Here is an 18,346-nt window from a genome sequence, read left to right as displayed (position 1 = left end):
AATTCTGAGATTCTGTGATTCTGAAGAGCAATACTGAAATCACGGAAGTGGGATTTATTAAATCCTGCTTATTGGTGGGATGATTCAGAGGAAGAGGGTGGGAATGAGGGAATCAAGCATAATGAGATAGAATAAGACAGCCACTGACCCATCAGACCAGTATAAAGGGGAAAAAATGGCTGTATTTTGCTGAGATGATCACAGGGGCAATAGAGCCAGATGGCTCCAGACGGTTATCTAAGCCAGTTTCCTGCCTTCTTACTAACCCTATCTTGCTTAGCACCAGCGTAGCTACTGTCCCACTACCTGGAATTTTTAGGAAAGGTGGGCACTAAGTAGGGACTAGAAGAACCTCTGGCTCTACTGTACTTCCAGCCTCCAGACTCCTTGGAAGTGCCGAGGAATGTTAGGCCCATAGAGAGAGCAGCCAGTGTTAATGGTCCAGGAATTGCCAGACCTGGGCAGGGAGTTTTCATAGAAGGGGAAGGAAGGAGGGCAAAGGCATTTATTAAGCTCTCACTATGTGCCAGGCACTATGCTAAGCACTTTTAAAATATTACATCATTCTAATATGGAAATGTTTTACATGATTGCACATGTATAACATCTGATTGCTTACTGTCTCAGGGACGGGGGAGGGTAGGGTGAGAGGGATAGAATTTGGAATGTTAAAAATGCTTTCATATGTAATTGGGGGAAAATAAAATATATAAAAATGTTATATCATTTATTCATGAAAAGTGGCCTCATGAGGGACCGTAATAGATGGACAGCAGCCCTCAAAGGCAGGAAGACCGGGGGACATATTGACTTGTACGTATGACCCTGGGCAAGTCACTTAACCCTCTCAGTGCCCCAGGCAACTCATTAACATGATAAGTTACAGAGAATTTACAGATCTGTTCTGATGGGAAATTCCTCCTATATAAAGGGATCTCCCTTTATATAGATAAATCACAAATCCCATTAAAAAAAAAAGGTGACTTCGTTTTTCATTTCTGACCTAGAGGGAAAAGTAAGAAGGTTAGTTTGCAGGTATGTTTCCCATTATCTTTCAACAGTCTAATCTGAACAGAGAGAGGGTTCTAACAGAGGAAAAGACAGTCCTGACAAGTCCCATGGATCTAACTCCCCAACACAAATGTCTTGCTCTAGGTAGGCCAGTGTCCTCACTGTTGTTCACTTGCCATGCTCATCTCTGCCTCCACCCTGTTCTCATTCTGCTCCTTCCTTCCCTCCTCCCTCCTCCCCATCAGCCCACACTGCTCTCTTCCTGTAGGTCCAGAACATATATTATTCAAACCACGGATTCTGCCACGTGATTATATTCTGTTTAACCCTTGGCCACTACTCCTCCTGTTTCATTGTGCCACTCTGTCTAGACCTCTCCTTTGCCCTAATTACATTCTAACTTGTATGATACTTGTCTCTGTGCAGGTAGTACCCCTCCTTTCCCCTCCCTGCCCCAACTAGATTGTAAAGTTTTTAATAGCAAGGAAGGATAGTCACCTTTTTTGTTTTGATCTTTGTATTCCCAGAGCCCAACAAAGTGCCCAAATAATCTGTTGTTCAGACATTTTTCAGCTGTGTCTGACTCTTCATGACCCCATTTGGAGTTTTCTTGGCAAAGATACTGGAGTGGTTTGCCTTTTCCTTCTCCAGCTCATTTTACAGATGAGGAAACTGAGGCAAACAGAGTCATATGACTTGTCCAAGGTCACACAGCTAGGAAGTGTCTGAGGCCAGATTTGGATTCAGGGAGTTCAGCACTCTAGTCACCTAGCTGCCCCCAAATAATAGCAGGTACTTAACAAATGTTTGTTGAATTGAATTGAATTATGAATTATGAATAAATGAATGGAAAAGCATTTGTTAAGCTTATTATGTGCAAAGCACATTGTTAAACACAGGGGATACAAACAGAAAAGTCAGGCAGGACCTGCTTACTAGGAGCTCACATTCTAGTGGGGGAGATAACCGCTAGATGTGGTTTCAGCCTGATACAAGGGTTCCTTAGGTTCTTAGGGTATAGAGGCAAAGCATTCATCTTCTTCAGTGTCATTTCCACTGAATAAAAACCATATCTGTTTCAGATTTTGAACCATTTGACAGTGCCAAGCGCTTTGGTAGTGGAAACTTTCTTTACCTGTACTTCAGTAGCCGAGGCTGCTGAGGAGGCAGGAGAGGCTGCACCTGCAGAAACAGTTGCTAGGTCATATCTCCACAGGCGTTGCTTACCTGGATGATAGCTGCAGAAATGGAGTTGTAAATGGAGGAGTAGTCCGCAGGTCATGGATATTCCCAGGGCACTTTGTTGCAAGGTCATGGCTTATCTCCATCCCGGTCTTAGTGGAGGTGGTGGTAGAGGTGGTAGGGATGGTAGTAGTCAGACTCACCTAGCACGTGCTGCCTCCAGAGTCTCTCGTTCAGGGTGAACGGCTGCTTCAGCTAGCAGGCTTGCCAGCCCTGTAGGTAGATGACAGTTAGTGTGGATGGCTGGCCCCTTCTCTCAAAGATGTTGCTTTCCCTGGCTGACACAAAGGTAGTTAGGCAGTGCAGTGGGTAAAGAGGATTGGACTTGGAGTCAGGAAAACCCAAGTCTAAATCCCTCTCCACACACTAACTGCCGTATGGCCCTAGGTAAATGATTTAATATCTCTCAGACTCAATTTCCTCATCTGTAAAAGGGGGATAATAAAAGCGCCGACTTCACAGAGTTGTGAATATCAAAATGAAATTACATATGCACAGGGCTTTGCCAATTTTGAAGCTCCATATAAATGCTAGTTATTATTATCATAATATTATTTCCTGAATAATGGCTGCAGGGATTGGGTTGGATATAGGATTGTTAGTCATCAGGGTGGGGTTGGGGGATGCTGCTCTTATGTGGGTTCTTTGATTTATCTACCAATAGTTTCAGTGGCTTTTGGTCAGTAGGTGGTACTCATGGTGGTGAGGATGGTAGGTTCCTTCTCCACCCCCTTTGGGTTCATTATCCCAACTCCCATAAGTGCCCTTGGAGAACACTTCTTCTTCCTTCAGGGTCCTAGGGGCAACCCTAAGTTCGAATGGGTTCTCATATTAGCCCTCATCTGCCTCCATCCAGTGTGTTCTCCAATATCAATTAGCCAGTTAGTGTCTTCCCCAAGTCAATCAATGAATTGACATCAATCACCTTTTACAAAGGGTTATTTAGTGAAGATGATATTTACTGAAGTAGTTGAGGCACAACAATGTCCCTCCAAGCCATCAGCATACTATCCTTCATGTGCATGTTTGTTCCCTGGGGAGAATAGGCTCAAACTTGAAACACAAAGTTGCTAACCCCCCCCCCACTGCCCCTAGGGAATACCCAAGGCACTTAGTCCACGGATACCTTCTGTCCCTTCTCAGAGTTCCCACCCCATTCATTTTCTGGGTATTGTGTCCCTTCCTTACAGACAATGTCTTGGTGCCACTGCTAGGATGGGTCCTCATGGGACTCAATTACTGCTTCTTCCAGCTATAGTGCTCTGTGCTACTAATTCTAATGACCTCTGATGACTTCTACTAAGGCTCCAGCCTTTCCAGTTCCCCAAGGAAACAAAAAAACCCCTTTCCATAATGACCTAATCACTCATGACCCTCAGTCACCCCTGGCTGGGAACTGGCTCCTTCAAATTCCACTTGTTGCACTGAAGTCAGGTAGAGAATATCACATGTGTTCTAAGGACTGTGTCCTTACTATCTTGGCCCCAGTGACATATGTTAAATTATGTACTCCTATCACAATTTGCACAAGCGACACTTTCTACATAAAGACTTTCCTAATACTTCCAATTTGCCCCCCAAAACAAATTATCTTGTATTTATCTTGTAAGTATTTATATACTCACATTTCCCCCAATAGAAAGTAAGTTTCTTGAGGACAGATACTGTCATTTTTGTTTTTGTAACCCCAGCACCCCAAACAATGCCTGGCACCTAATAGGAATTTAATAAATTCTTGTTGATCGATCAATTGATTGGTTGATATAAATCATCTCATGTTGTTTTCTCCCTGACTCCTGTGTGGGAGTGTTGTCTCCCCAACCACACTGTGTACTCCGTGAGGGAAGGCAGGGAGCCTCTCCTATCTCTCTGCACAGCAGACACTCAATATAGATGAGTTGACAGAATTCTGGAAAGAGTGGCCTGCTGAGATGTCCTCCTCTATGTCCCCTTCAAAGCACTTAGGCCCTGGCTTCTGCCTGGTTCCCATGGTGTTTTGTCTCCTCCAATGTCTCACTTCTCCAGACTGGAAATGAGAACAGCCATTCCAGATGCCTTATCACTGGTAAGTCCTCCCCCTGAGGACTCAGAGACAGTCCAGACCAAGCCAAGCTGTCAACACCCCTCTCACAGGCCTCCCTGGGAGATAAGGGTCCTGGCCCTGGCCTGGCATCCTGGCAGCACCCCAAGAACAGAAGGGGAAAGTAAAGGGAAAGGACAAAGAGAGATCTGTCCAAGCAGGGACTGACTGAGTGGGGCCAGATGGACTTTGATTTGGGGGGTTAACTTTTTTTTTGTTCCAAACTTAACAAACATCAAATAAAATTAGCATGTCCATATGTGTATTAGAACAGAAAAAGAGGATTGTACATAAAACTGGGCATCTCTATTATATACAGTTTGTTTTTCTTTTAAAGTATCTAAATTCAACATGTAACTTTCAAAGCTGTCCTACTTGTCTGTAATTCTTTCTGGCCTTCCTTCTGATCCCTTCTGTGCATTAAACATGTTTTGTGAAACTCTTTCCTTTTTCTTTCTTTTTTTTTGGGGGGGTTACAGGGGAAGGCCTATCCTATCACTGTTTCCCTTATCCCTCCTGTTCCCTAAATTGGAAAAAGAAAGAAATGCATAGTCAAGCAAAACAAATCCCACATTAACCACATCCAAAATATATTACTTTTTCTGTACCTGGAGTCAGCCCCTCACTTCTTTGTCAGGAGATTGAAAGCATCATCATTGGTCTCCTGGAAATCTAGTACGCCATTGCATGGATCAGAATTCAATTGAATAAACAATTATTAAGCTTCTCCTATGTAGATAGCACATGGTGCTAGGGTGCTTAGGGAGATAAAATATTTGGTCCTTACCCTCATTAAGCTTACAGTCTTGAAGGGGGATATCACATATATGGGGACCACTATAATATAAATAGGACCATAGATTGAGACCTAGAAGGGACCTTGGGGATTATCAGGTCTAACCCCCTCATTATACAGGTGAGGAAACTGAGACCTTTACTGAAAGAGGTCAAATTATTTGTTCAAGGTCACATCTGGAAAAAATACAGAGCCTGCATTTGAAGCTAGGTCCTTTGACTCAAATTCAGCATTCTTTTCCTTATAGTATACTGCTATGATAAATGTAGGAGAGAGATGTGACAACCTTGCAGCAATTAGAATGTCAGACAACTGTATGCTGACTTTATTATAAAGCTATCAGACACAAAAGAAAAAAAATATATGTTGTGCTTGGGTCTAGCAAACCTAGGATGGACTCTTGTCTCAGGCACTCATGAGCTATGTGACTATGAACAAGTCTTATAATCTCAGAGCCTCAGGTCCCCAGCAGTGAGTTTCATCATGGACTGAGAGATGTCTTGGCCAACCAGGAGTCATGTATCCCTCTGAATACACTGCATGCAATATCACAGTAGCAAATTAATAAATGCTTATTAACAAATGAATGAAGAAGGGGAGTGGCTATGTGTGTTGAAAGCCTGCCCAGGCTGGGCAAGAGAAGTGAAGAGTGTGTATCATACTCCCCTTTCCCTTTTTCTTCATTGCTCAGATGCATCTCCTTTAATGGTTTTTTTTCAAGGTCTTGTTCTCACTCTGGTGGTCACCATCCCTTCCGAGAGTATTAAATTCTGAAATTGCTTAAAGTATAAGAGTCTCAGAAGTGTTTGTATTCAATCAATCAATGAGTATTCTTTAAGCCCTGACTGAGAGCCAGGCACTATGCTAGAACTGGGAATACAAACACAAAGAATGAAATAATCCCTACTTGCAAGAAGTATACACTCTAAAAGGGAAGATAAAAAGTACATATGCGAATATGTTCAGTATACATATGCAGTCAATATCCTCTTGGGACCATCAAAGACCTAAAATAACGAAGCATTTATGGTGGAATCTCAGGCAGTGTGCTAGGCCCCAAATGGTAGGCATTTCTAAGGAAGAGTCTTCCAGCACCTTTCACGTAATGTCATGCTCTCTATGGATCTGTGTTGGGCTCTTTGCAGAGTTTGGAGGGAGTGTGGGGCTTGGTTCTATCCTGCCTCTGAGCGATGTGAGTGCTTCTAGAAATCCCCTTGCTTCCCCAAGATCTCTGCCTTACTGTCTAGCCACCATTACAGATGTGGGTCTTTGGGTTAAAGCATCACCTTGTTAAAATGGAGATGCTTCTGGGAGGAGGAACTTCTGTTGTCACCAGTAGCTAACACCTCCAGGTGAATGAGCTTATTAGACATTTGGCAGGAACCAGGATTTAATGATGAGCAAGTAGAGCAAAGCAAGGGATAATTATCAGAGGAAGTAAGACAGACCCTAGGTGAGGACCCTTTAGCAACCAAACACTGAACACTTGGGGGCCATGATGCCATGAGAAGGAAGCATGGGTACTGAAAGTTGGAGGTGGAGAGGGGGTGCAGACTCTCAAAAGCACAAACTACACTGGCTTCACAATTTTACCAAGAGCAATTCTGGAGGAGACATAGTCCTTACCCTTATGAAATTTACTCGAGATGCTTGAGAGGCAGCCCTGCATTGATATAAAAAACACAGGCTTTAAGGTCAGAAGATGTGGGTTCCTAATCCCAGCTGCCAGTTACTTGCTGTGTGACTCCATGGGCAAGGCCTTTAAATTCTCTCTGATTTAGTTTCTTCATCTGTAAAATGGGAATGACAATACTTCATGGTTCAAGATCACAGTCTGGCTTGTACTGGGACTCACACATGTGGAATCAGAACTTTTATGCTGGAACGGATCATTTTAAGTCAAATTACTACCTCACAGAGCTGATTTGAGGAAAGTACTTTGCTGGCCATTAAGAGTGATAAAAACGAGGAAAAAAATTTTCAACTCAAAAGCACATGGAAGTGATTGTTGATAAATCAAAATAAATTAATAAAATTAAAAAGAGTGATAAAAATGAGAATTATCATCATTATTATCATCATCATCATCACATCATCATCATCATCATTACATTTACTATTAAAAGATAAGACAGAACTGCTCAGGAGTGAAAGGAGAGGAGCTTCCTTACCGTACAGCTCTTAGCAAATTTTTAGCTTCTCTGTTCTTCATTTTTCTCATCTAAAAAAAAGGAGAGGAAAAGAGTGGTTGGGAAAAGGATATACCAATAAGCGCCCTACCTAGAACACTAAATAGCTGTCTTGTTTCCTGAAAGCAATTAAAAAACCTTGAAATAATAATCCATTTCTCACAGGTAGGGATGGGTGTTTTTGTTTTTGTTATTAGGTGCTTTGAGATCCCTTGCCTATGGTGTATTCTACACATCAAATGAGTTCAGCTAATGGCCCTGGGACCAGGGGAAGAACGCTTCTCATTCCAGCTTGTTGGTTCCAGGAGCAGTTGGGTCATAAATCAAACAAAATAGAAAATAATGATAATAAAGGAGAATGAGATGTCTTTGCTGGCCTGAGAGCGCCTTTCCTAAGAGCAAAGCCTTGCCAGGGTGAATGGTTATGGCATTAAAGGGCCTTGCTGGGCCCTTAATGGCATTTTCAATTGTAGTTTCCTTGCTTGGCTCCCATAGGCAGAGCCGGAAATGGGGACCAGAAAATTGGATGACCTACATTGGATTCCTGGAAACTTCTTTGACTCAATGTTGGACCAAGGGGGCAGGGGACTCTTAGGTATGCAGCTCCTTTCAACTAGCTGTGCCCCAGTTTATTTCCTAACCCCAAGAAGGAGAAAGGGCCCCCATAGCCTAGCTTTACCTTAAGAGCAGGGCTTTAGAGTCAGACGACCTGGGTTCAAATATTGGCTCTGCCTCTAAAGAGAGAAAGTGATTTATTTGAATACTTGTATGATCAAAAATCAATTAATCATTCAATCCATTTATTAAGTACTATGTTTCTAGGCACTATGCTAAGCACTGAGCATACAAAGACAAAAGCAAATGAGTCCTTGGCCATAAGTAATTTATGATTTAATGGAGGAGACAGCATGCGTACATATTTAGATATATAAAGATATATTCAAAATAGAAACAAGGTAACTAGTTGCTGGGGAGACCTGGAAAGGTGGCTTGCAGAAGATAGTGCTTAAGCTGAATCTTGAAGAAGAGTAGTGATTCCAAGAGGCAGAGGAGAGGAGAGAGAACATTCCAAACAGGTAGAACAGCTTGTGCTAAAGCACCAAGGCAGGTGACAGAGCATTGTATGTAAGGAAAATTCAGTAGACTTGTATTGCTGGACCATAGAGTACGTGGAGGGGAATAATTTATAAAACCATTAAGGCAGGAAAAAACCACTTGTAAAGAGCTTTGCTACATAGAATAGTTTATATTTTATCTTAGAGGTAATGGGAGCCAGTGGGGTTGATTGAGTAGAGAGAGTGCTGACATGGTCAGACCCATGCTTTAGGAAAATTGCTTGGGTGGTTATTTGAAGAATGGATCTGAGTGGGAAGAGACTTGAAGCCAAATAAGTCATCTCACCTCCCAAAGCACAGTTTTCCTATCTGTAAAAGTTGCACTAGGTCTTTTACATCCCTTCCAATTCTGGAATCTTGGGATCTTACCTTCCTAAACTCTCATAATTGCCTTACATGTACTTCTCCCCACAACACACACACACACACACACAAACACACATACAATCTATCCAGAGCAGTCTCCTTATTGCCCCTTGCAAACCTCGTATGATCTCCTGGCCTGGAATGCTTTCCACCTTCTTTATCTGTCTAAATCTGCACATCCCTCAAAGCCCTACTCAACTCTCCAGACCACACCACCCGTGATGTTTGCCTCCATTTCTCTGAGATCTTCCTATAGTGCTCAGAATGTGAGCTTTATGTTGTTTTCAATTATTCTTCATTGTGAGGAAAGAGGAATGAGTCTAGCTTCCCCAGCTAGAATGTGATCTCTTTTATAGAAGGGGACTGTTTATCTTTTCCTTCTGTCTTTCCAACTACCCATCATGAGGGTAGGCAAATAGTAGAGATGGACTGAGTAAATTAATTCTGTCAACATATATGTCCATCTCCTTAGATGAGAAATGTGCCAATTCCCCTCCCATATCCCATTCTCTCCCTGACATCCTCCATCATTGTCATACAGTTTCAGGGAAAAGAAGCGACAGGCAAGTTGAATTGATTTTGGCCTTTTGGGGGACTCCTGTCTGATCCCCATTTAGGTTCACCTGATTCCTTGAGTTCCTATGGCCAATATTACTTCTGAATCTTAAGTGACTCTTGTAAGCCCCATACCTCTGTGCTAAACACAGACAGATCTCAGATGCTCTGGGATATGAATCTTCCCTTCCTAGAAGAGCAGAAGTAAGTCACATAGCTGAGGCTCTGTCTACCCAACACAAAAGGATGGGATTATTTAATGGGTCAACACTCCATGGATCACAGGGAGATATGAATATATCTCCTTTATATCTCTAGGGAAGACATAAAGATAAATAACATACTACCCTTGCTCTCTAGGGTGCTGTGGTGAAGTGGAAAGCTCATTGAACCTGAAGACAAAAAGACCAGATTACTAGCCGTGTGACTGTGGTGAAGTCACTAGAACTCTCTGAACCTTATTATCTTCATCTTTGAAATGGGAATAATTACACTAGCAGCACCTGCCCAGTGAGGATATTCCCAGTGAGGAAAGTGTATTATAGACTGCAAAATGTTGTCATGAGACCCCACAGCTTTCAAAGAACGTAAATTGCAGATGGTTTTAAGGACCATGGAGAGCGGCATGGTGGCTGTAAGCAGGCTGCAGAGGGTTGTTGGTATGATTTGTGTGCAAGAAATCATGTAGAGAGATAACCCAGAATATAGGGGATCAGAAAAGGAGGTGGGCTAGTCACACACAAAGGGCAAGGGATAGCAGATGGACAGCCTGAGGGCTGCAATGGTATCTGTAGTTTGTTAGAAGGCCCAGAGGATGGCCTCCAGTGCACAGGGATATTCTATGGAAGCAATGTAGTACAGCAGAAAGATCACTGGCCTGGGTTCAAATTTTACCTCTGACACTTACCATGAGGGTGACCTTGGACAAGTCACTTAACTAGCCTGAATCTCAGTTTCCTCACCAATGAAATGAATGTAGTGAACTAGGTAGCTTCTGAGATCTCTTTTAGCTCTACATCTGTGATTTAAAATCCTGGCTCTGCCTGCTACTTACTACTTATGTTATCTTAGGTTTAAAATCCTGGCTCTGCCTGCTTCTTACTACCTATGGCATCTTGGGCAAGACACCTTACTCCCCTGTGTTTTAAGTGAGAGGTTGGATTAGATGGCCTCTGAGGTTCCTTCCTACTGTAAAATTGATGATGATGATGATGATGATGATAGTAACAATAACAGCTAGTATTTATAGGATGCTTCAAGGTTTGCAAAGCACTTTATAAATATGATCCCATTTTGTGCTAACAATAGCCCTGGGAGATAAGAGCTGTTATTCTCCCCATTTTACAAGTGAGGAAACTGAGGTTGACAGAGGTTAAATGACTTGCCCAAGTCCACACAGCTAGTAAGTATCTGAGGTAGGATTTGAGCTCAGTGTTCCTGATCCCAGGACTACCATCTTAACTATTGGACCACAGACAAGAACAAGAATCACAGCTATGGATGAGAGGGCGTGGAGCTGCATAGTCAGTGAGAGTGCCCCCTATTGATGATCTCAGGGATCTGTGACATGGCCAGTCCAGAGACTCACTTCCCAAGAGCCATACAAAGTTTGTTTTGCCTAATATGTTCTGAAAGGAGGAGAGATATGGGGACAGGAAAGGGGAAAGGAAGAAGGAAAGAAAAAGAAAGAGTAAAGGAAAGAGAGAGAGAAACAGAGAGGAGAGAGAGAGAGAGAGAGAGAGAGAGAGAGGAGAGAGAGAGGAGAGAGAGAGAGAGAGAGAGAGATGCTTGCTCAGGAAATAGAACTGCTTATCTGATACTCTTTTCTCTCCTTGCAGGGAAAGCCAGGTTGTGGGGGGGAGGGAGGGAGGGAAGCTAAAGGAAGCCATTTAGGCCCTAAGACAACATTTCTCAGTCCCAATTAATAGCATCTTAAAAATGTATAACTCAAATCAGGTCCCAAAGGCATTGGATTTTCTTCCCTGCACTGACTGATAGGAACCTAATTTACAGGTAGACATGTCTGAGTGAGAGACCTGTGTAGCACCAAGAGTCCCTTCCTGAGTGTACTGGGAATTTGCTTACAGAAGTAGATTTAGGAAAATGAGGTTGTGTCATCAGCTGGAACTGAAATGGACCAGAGGCTATTGGAAACCCATAGTCTTCCCTCTTTCCCCAGTACACTTTGGGAGGGCCTCTGATGCCAGGCAAGTCTTTCACTCAGACATATCTGCCTATGAATTAGGGTCCTGTTATCAGTGCAGTGAAGAGGTCTCAGTGCTTTACCCCATCCTCTACCCACTTTCACATTCTCCTCCCAAGTCAGAATTTCTCTAAAAACTCTGGCTCTTACCTGTGCACAGCTGTGTTTGGGGGCAGACATAGATGGTGGAGTAGAGGACACACATGGGATATCTTGTCTGACTGATCCCTCCACAAATAGCCCAGCCCAGGTCCCTGACATTACAGGGCAATCCTGCCCAGGCCCCACAACACACACAGTACTTTAAACCTTCTTAAATAGTTATTTATTGGAAAAAGTAGGTGAGGAGAGGTCAATAGGTTCCCTACAGATCATATTTCCTCATCTAGGCCTGAATCAAGATCATATCAACACAGAGGAGTTTGGAGAAGCTGAGAGAATGATTAATACTGAGTCCTGAAGTTTTAGCTTTTTCTTACAACAGTTCTTAACATGGTGTTTATGAAACTTGGTGGGTTTTTTAAATATTGTGAAGACTATTTCAATATAATTGGCTTCCTTTGTAATCCTATGGATTTTATTTTACACATTTTCATACAAGACTTGGAAAAGGGGTCCACAGGCTTTACTGGACTGCCAAATGGAACACAAAAGAGGTTAAGAACCTGTGTCCTCAAGGGAGGGGAGGGCCAGGTCAACTAGGTATCATCTTCAATGCCTTTCTATCTCCAACCACCCCCACCCCCACACTATATCCAATAAGTTAAGTCCTGCAATTTCTATCTGCATAAGGTCTTTTGTACATAACCCCTTTTCTCTTCTGACATTGCCAACACCCTAGGGCATCACCTCATGTCTAAACTATTGCAATAGCCTGTCGGTTGATCTCCTTGCCTCATGTCTTCACTCCAATCTATCCTCCACCATATCATTCCATCCCCTACCCCATGCAATCAACTCCTGTGGTTCTGTGTCACCTCCTGGATCAAATAGAAAAATCCTCTATCTGGCTTTTAAAGCCCTTCATAGCCTACCCCCTTCCTATCTTTCCAGTTTTCTAATGCCTCGTACATACTCTGCAATCCAGTGACACTGACCTCTTTACTGTTCCTCACAAAAGATAATCCATTTCTTGGCTCTGGGTGTTTTCTCTGGCTATCCTCCACATTTGGAATGCTCTGTCTGTCTGTCTGTCTCTACCTCTCTCTGTGTGTTTGTCTCTGTCTCCCTGTTTCTCTCTCTCTCTCTCTCTCTCTCTCTCTCTCTCTCTCTCTCCCCCCTCATTTCTACCTCCTATTCTCCTTGGCTTCCTCAAGTCTCTGCTAATGTTTCACCTTCTGTAAGAATCTTTTCCAGCCCTAACTTAATCTTCCCTTCCTGGGAGTTTCTCCAATATAGATATTGAACTTCTTGAGAGCAGGGGCAGTTTTTGCCTTTATTTGTCACCCTAGTGCAATGCTTGGCACATACTAAGAGCTTAATAAATGCTTATTGACTTGAGTCAACAAACCTGGCTTCTAATCTGGATCTATGACTTTAATCACCATCTATAACATGTCACTCAGATAGGGGTCTTCCAAGGTTCTGTCCTGGGTCCTCTCCTTTTTTCTCTATCTAGACCTCATCAGCTTCCATAGATTTAATTAACATCACTATAAAGATGATTTCCTGTGGTATTGGCAATATTTGTCCTGTAGGTTAGTCTAGTTTTCCCTTAAAAGGTATTGAAATGCCTCCCAAGATGTTAATTGGCTCAGGAGATTAAGACACAGCCTGCAAAATGCTCCCAGAGCTACATATCCAGCCCTAATCTCTCTCCTGAGCTCTTGTCCCCAATCACCAACTGCCCATTGGACATTTTGAACCATATTTTCCATAAACTCAACACTGCTGAAACATAACTCATTATCTTTTCCTCCAAATCCATCCCTTTTCTGAACTTCCATATTTCCATCAAGGTCACCATGATCCTGCCATTTGCCAATCTCTTTGAAACCTCAGTTTTGTCCTCATTCTTCCTTACTTCTCATATCCAATCAGTTCCCAGATCTTGTCATCTCTATCTCTATACCATCAGACCCTTTCTCACTACTTACAATCACCATGTTAGTTCAGGCGCTCATCATCTTTCATATGGACTACTGCAGTGCACTTCTAATTGGTCTCCCTGATGTAAGCCTCTTCCCTCTGAAATCCTCCAAACAGCTGCTGAAGTAATTTTCCCACTGGGCAAGTCTGATCATGTTACACACACACACACACACACACACACACACACACACACACACACACACCACTTTCCCTCCTCCTCCTCTAACTCAATAAGAAACCAAGTCTTCCTATAATCTCTAGGATAAAATGTTTATATATTATTTTCCTTTGTTTTATATTTGCGGGCCTTCATAAACTGGCTAAATCTATTTTTCCAGCCTGTAACACATTACTCCCCTTTCCACATTCTTTAGTTTTGTCAAATTGGCCTTCTTATTCCTCATACACAACATTCCATCTCCTGTCTCCATTTCTTTTCATTGGCCATCCCCCATGCCTGGCATGCACTTCCTCCTCACACTGCCATTTATATTCTAAAAATAACACATATAAGGGAGTGGTAGGGGTTAGGGAGAGGAGTTGGTTTGGGAAGTCACAGAGATGGTGAGTAGACCCTAAAAGGCCCTGAACTGACATGCCTTTTCTTGGAGTGGTAGTGTTGAACTGGTTTCTAGATGGCACTATGGATGGATTATTGGACACGAGTCAGGAAAACCTGGGTTCAAATCCAGCCTCAGATACTAGTTGTGTGACCCTTAGCAAGTAATTTAACTTTTATCTGAATCAGTTTCTTTAATTGTAAAATGGAGATAATAAAAGTGCCTATTTCTTGGGGTTGTTGTGATGACCAAATGAGATCATTTTTGTAAAGAACTTTCCAAACCTTAAAGTGCTGTATAAATATTATTATTACTATTATTCCCAGAGCAAGAGGTGGAAATATAGATGGATTGGAGCAGGCTGTGGGAGGGTGGAGCATCTCATTGGTGTGACATGAAGTTGACTAGACAATATGGTGGATATGAGGCCAAGCTAAATATGGAGAATTCTTAGGGCCCCAGGGCAGGAGCTAGAGTGTGTTCCTCTAGTCTCTCTCTTTTAGCACCTAACATAGGGCTGGCTATACCATCAATTAGAGTTTGCTAATTGATTGATCTAGAGCTTTTCTCCCTTTTGAGATAGAGAATCTTCCAGAAGTATCATACACACACACACACACACACACACACACACACACACACATTTAAATAGATAATATATGAAGAAAGTTTCTTTTAGGACTAGAGAAATAAGGTGGGCCGTCTACATTCATGGTGCTTTGCTGGACCAAAGCAAAAGTCCCTGTTTTGGGTTGAACATTTAGAAGAGGGAATTTCCAGCTTATTTCAGGTTCAATTTATGCTCCCTTCTAGTGATAAGTTCTCCACTGACAGGGTACCTTGAGAAGGCATGAACATTCCTGATGGGCAAGAGGCTTCTGCCTAGGTATTCCTGAGCCTTGATAGGGCAAAATTCTCACTTCATTTTCCTCCCTAATCCTTAGTCTAGCTATTTCTTGAAATCCCAGATACTGACCATACTATCCTCAGGATTCTACCTTCCAAGGGAGCTGCCAGTCCCATCCTGCAAGGTCTCCATGGATGCAAACCAAAGAAAGACTGGCTGGAAGTAGAAGGAGCTCTGGCTTAGGAAGTAGGTCACCATCCCCATGCCTCTACCCACTCCCCAATTCCCTCTCTGTGCAACTGTGGCTAAATTCCATAGTTATCAGCTCGCTGATAGTGCCTCTCCCCACATCCCCTCATAAGCGTGTTTAGCATTTTCTGTAACAAGGAAGTTAGTTTCAAGCAGATAACCTTGAAGTGTTTGGCCTCTTCTGAGAAAAGGCGCTTTTAAAATCCAAAGTATGTACAGAGTATCACTGTTATTACACTGGGTATCATTAGCACATGTCCAGTCAATTACACTTTCTCCCAAGGACACCCAAGGACATTCTAGGATTAAGCCATCTGTGCAAGGGACTCCAGGATCAGACCAGTTCAAGAGTATAAATAAATGCCAGCTCTTACTGCTGATGGGATTATTCTCGTTATTTCTCCATACACCATATAAGCGGTGCACCCTGTCAGGCAGATGTGAGAAAAAGGAGCCTGGGTCTGCCAGTATCTCCCCCACTCAGCTGGAGATGAGACACAGTCTTCTCTACCAAGGGAACTCTTCCCTGGTATATTGGGGGAAGGGAGCTTTGCAGAGATAATGATCAGGGGCACAGATGTTTCAAGAGCAAGACTGAAGCTCCTTAGGGAAAAATGCTTCATGTCTGGAAGGCCATGTTGCTATTTAGTACTGGTAAAACTGAGGGGTAAAAGCACCCAGGAGAGAGGGGACCAGCCAGTGCTGGCAGGGACCATAATCCAACCCCCCAATCAAATAACTCAAATATGAGTATTTGCATTAGCAAATCCAAAACCCAACCCTAACCTCAAACCCAATCCTGACATAACCTCCCAAATTTCACTTAATAAGCTTTTACTAAGCACTTATTATGCTCAGAATACTGTGATATACATTGGAAGAGATACAAGGTATAGATTAGTTTTGGGAGGATATGATAAATGTACAAATAGCTGTAATCCAAAAACAAAGTTCCCAAGGAGATATAAATTAGGTGTTATATAATAAAACAAAGGTGGGGGGTTGGGGACTTGAGGAGAGATGAAAAGTTTTGGAACAGTCGGGATGAGGAATGATATAGGAAATCAAACCCAACCTAGATCTCAACCCCAACCTTAAGCCCAAACTGGAAACTTTACCAGAGGCAGCATGGTTTGGTGTTCGGAATATTGGACTTCAAGCCCTGGATCCAGCTTACAATCTGCTTGATGTTGGGCAAATCCCTTTACCTCCTTGGGCTTCAGTTCCTTATAAATTAATGGAGTTTGTTTTGTTCTTTTAAAATAAAGGTGTTGCCTAAATGACCTCTAAGGGTCTTTCCAACTCTAAAACCTAGAATCCTATTGGAATGCCCTGCGTCCACTTCCTGTATCTTCATCTATCAAAATTATATCTCTCATTCAAATTTGGACCTCTTTGATGCACTTATTCTGAGTGAATATATACAAATACATATACAAGTATATACGATATACACAAATAATGATGACACTGAATGTGAGAACATCAGAGAAATGCACAATACTGGGAGTTCTAAGGAAGGAAAGACCATTCCCAATTAGAGGACATGGCATTTGAATGATGACTAGGATTCATAGGATCTTTCAAGTGAGTCTTCCGAGAGCACCATGATGAAGTGGAAAGAAAGCCAGGTTTAGCCTCCAAAGACTTCCGCTTGAAACCAGGTTCTGCAATTTATTACCTGTGTGACCTGGGACAGGTCATAGGATCATAGATTTCGAGCTGGAAAAGGCATTAGAGTCCCTCTGAGTTCAACTCTTAATTTAGAGATGGGGAAACTAAGGCTAGCAGGGATGCTAAGTGATTTGCTCTCAGTAACACAGCTAGTATTAAGGCAGGATTTGAACCTAGTTTGCTTTATTCCACTAGGCAATAGTACCTAGGCAGCTCTGAGCCCTTATTTTTTTTTAATAAATGGTTCACAGAAAAGTCAAAGAACTTGCCTCAGATCAGACAGCTAGCAAGTGGCAGAGCTGAGATGCCAAAGGATTCAGCCCCCTCCCATTCCACTCCACTGCCCACATCCCTTTAATGACTAAATTCCATTGGCAACATCTGCTTCATGTATTTCTCTCCCGCTCCTTGGCACACTCCTCGCTGAATATTCGACTGGAAGGAACCCCAGAAGATATCTAGTCCAATCCCCTCACTTTACATGTGAGGAAACCGAGACCCAGAGGGGCTAAGGGACTTGACCTTACAGCTAACAAATGAAAGAAATGGGATGCACGTGGTGAAAACTTAAGAAAAGTGGGTGTAAACAATGGAATTGGACCCCTTGACATTAGTCCTAGCTCTACAGAAGTGAGTCCTAGAGTCAGTCAGTCACTCCCCTCTTTTCTCCCTTTGGAGAGACAGCCCACACAATGCATTCAGACCCAGGTCATGCCCAGGGGTCTTTGGATGTGTACACGTGAAGGAAATAAATGAATTTCTTGATCTAAGAGATGATTTTGGCATCAACCAAACACTGTCCAACCTCTCTGCTCCCTCTGCACCTCTTTGCCAGGAAGACCAGGGCTATGCACCTGTATCATTTATTGGGGAGACGGGGGGGGGGAGTGTCAGCTCTCAGAGTTTTGGGGTCCAGGCCTGGAGGCCCTAGTCTGGTGCAATGCCATGTGTACCTCTGTCATTCATATATCCCCAGAAACGAAGTGAATGAGTCCTAAAGCAAGAAAGCAATTAACCGAACCCATTCTCTTAAGCAGGCAGGAGAGGACCCGCCCAGAACAGTCCCCAACCTTTCTGCTCCAGGATCAGTCCTTGATTTATAGGCCCTCCCTTCCTTGGCCTTCTGGTCCTCATGCCAGTCCCACTACAGGCTCTAAAGTCGTCAGTGCTCCACTGTCCCGGAGTGAGGGTGATGGAGTGAGCATATTAGGATACTGTAAGAATGGAGTCGAGGGAGGGGGAGCTACAAGACTGCGGGCGGCCGCTGAGCTCCCATCCCCTGCGCCGCGGGCCGCATTTCCTCGAAGTCAGAACCCAAAATGGGCTAATAGTCTGGGCGAGTCCCCATCGCAACGCTTGGCGCCTCCA

Source organism: Phascolarctos cinereus, unplaced genomic scaffold (assembly GCF_003287225.1).
Source record: "Phascolarctos cinereus isolate Bilbo 61053 unplaced genomic scaffold, phaCin_HiC Scaffold_3;HRSCAF=262, whole genome shotgun sequence".
NCBI lineage: Eukaryota > Metazoa > Chordata > Mammalia > Diprotodontia > Phascolarctidae > Phascolarctos > Phascolarctos cinereus.
The sequence above is the reverse complement of the archived record's forward strand: the minus strand, read 5'-3'. Positions refer to the sequence as shown.